A 2,731-nucleotide genomic window follows, 5' to 3' on the forward strand; every position below is an offset into this window, starting at 1 on the left:
CTTCCTTCCTTCCTTCCTTCCTTCCTTCCTTCCTTCCTTCCTTCCTTTTCTTTCTTTTCTGTCTTATTTTTTTTCCTTGTGATCCTTATAGTGAAAAGTCAACTTGGAAATAAGCAGGCAGCTGGGTGTGGTGGTGCACCTGTGATGTTAGCACTCTGGGAGGCAGAGACAGGCAGATTGCTGTGGGGCCAGCCTGGTCTACAAATCGAGTCCAGGACAGCCAAGGCTACACAGAGAAACCCTGTGTCATAAAAACAACAAACAAACAAACAAACAAGGCAGAACCCTTGCACATATTTCCTAATGTTCTCCAGGAGTTAACGTTTTGCAAAACTATAGTATCACAACCAGAATCCTGACTTTGATTTAATCTTTACTAGTATTCATTTGTATATACACACAATGTCACTATTCTCGTTGTTCTTTTATTTAATGTGTGTGTGTGTGTGTGTGGGTGTGGGTGTGGGTATTCAGATGTCCTTGTGTGTCTATGGAAGTCAGAAGAGGGTATCACATCCCTGGAGATGGAGTAACAAGCAGTTGTGAACCACCTAACATAGGTGCCAAGAAACCTACTCTGGTCTTTTGGAAAAGCAGCGAGCACTCTTGCCTACTGAGTAATCTCTCCAACCCACCTTGTCATTGAGGTACAAAAAGGTTATACTACCATATGGTTCACCTCCTATTTCTGTCCTCCGTTTTTAAATTCATGCTATTTTCAAACATTATACAAACTGAGACAGAAAGTATGTAAAATTTGGAGACTGGCTTTTTTGCTCAGTGTAATCCATCCAAGTTGTTTCATAAATCAATAGTTCAGTTCTCTTCACAGTGGGTAATATTCTATTGCTGTATGCACTACACATTTTTAACCCTCCACTTGCTAAATGACATCCTGGCTGGCTACATATTTTGGCAAATACAAATAAAGAGCTTATACACCTTTGGTTTTGTATGTGAACATACTATTTCATTTTAATTTCTCTGAAATATATGCCCAGGAGTGCAATTACTATCTCATACTGAATTTCTAGATTTAGTGTTCTGTTGTTTACTTGTGTGTTTGGGTTTTGGTTTGGTTTTTTGAGACAATCTCAGGTAGCACAGACTGGACTGAAACTGTAACCTAGCATGGCATAATCCCCGTGCCTCTGCTTCCCAAGTGCTGGGATTACAGGTGTGTGCTACACATCCAGCAACAGGTTTAATTTTTAAGAACATGTCAAACTGCTTTTCAGAGAGACTATCATTTCACATCACCATCAGGAAGGTGTGAATGGTTCAGTTCCTCTCTATGTCCACCATATCATTCAGTATTATATGTTCACATAAAGAGACATATAACTGTTTTAAACACACACATACACACATATATACATATATAAAATTTTTGAACCCCTTAAAACAGAGTTCTCCCAGAGAAACAAATCTGTTTTCAGAATAAAGGCACTCAATAAAGGCACAATTTGACTCAAAAATTGTCTACCAAATAAAATTCCAACTGCTGTTATTAAAATGACTTCCCCCCCCCCCCGAGTCAGATGAGTTGATCCAGGTGATCCAGACTCAGGACCAATTGATATTTTTTTTAATTAGAATCGCATATATATAAGTGCTATATTTATGTCATTTCTCTTTCTCTCTCCTCCCTCCAAACCCTTCCCCCACCATGCTCTCAAATTTATGACCTCTTTTTCTTTATTATTCTTTCTTTGTCTCTGTCTCTCTCACACACACACAATCTGCTGTGTCCATTTAGGGTTGCTTGTCTGTATATATTTTAGGGCTGGCCTCTTAGTATTAGATAGCCAATTAAGGAACTCATCCCTGGGGGAAGAAGAATGATCCTTCCCCACACAGCGACTATTAACTACCTGCACCTCTTTATTTATGGTGGGGCCTTATGAGATTTCCCCCGTCCATGCTGACTTGCCCTTTACCTTTTCAGGCAATTATATTGGTCCAGCTTTCCTGTCATATATAGAGAACACAATATCTCAGCAAAGGTCCTGGTCCTCTGGCTCTCACAATATTTCTGCCCCCTCTTCTGAGATGTCCCCTAAGCCTGCGGTATGGGAGTTCTGTTCTAGTCTGTCAGGTGGGGCTAAACAGGTAGCTGTTCCCTACATTTCCACCAGTGCTGGTGGGCTGGAATGGCCTTATTCTATTGTGAAAACAAACTTCTCTCCTGAGGGGTGAGAACTGCCCCTGCCCGGGGGCGTAGGGGTTACACTGGTCTAGGGAAGTGGCAGTAGTCGGTTCTTCTCTAGACAGAAAGTACTAAAATTCTAACTACTCTTATTAAAATGACTCCCCCCACCCCCGAGTCAGATGAGTTGATCCAGGTGACCCAGACTCAGGACAAACTGAATTTCCTTTTTTGGGGGTGGGCCTTAGACCAATTAGACAGCTTTTGGTTTCCCTCAAGATAATGGCGCCACTGCTGGACCTTATGGTATCTTAACGCTGGGTATCTTATGCTGGTCATTGTTGTGATTTGCTATCATGGCTGGGTAGGACTCCTGATTACTTTTCTCCCTTGGCAGCTTCCATAGCGCCTTCCAACGCCACGAAAGCTAGTCTGGCCAGGTGCAGTGGTGCATGCCTGTAGTCCCAGCACTCGGGGAGGCAGAGGCAAACAGATCTCTGTGAGTTTGGAGCCAACCTGGCCTACAGAAGGAGTCCAAGACAGTCAGGCCTGTCTCAAGAAACCCTGTCTTAAAAAAAGAAA

Source organism: Psammomys obesus, unplaced genomic scaffold, assembly GCF_907164565.1.
Source record: "Psammomys obesus unplaced genomic scaffold, mPsaObe1.curated_primary_1811, whole genome shotgun sequence".
Lineage (NCBI taxonomy): Eukaryota > Metazoa > Chordata > Mammalia > Rodentia > Muridae > Psammomys > Psammomys obesus.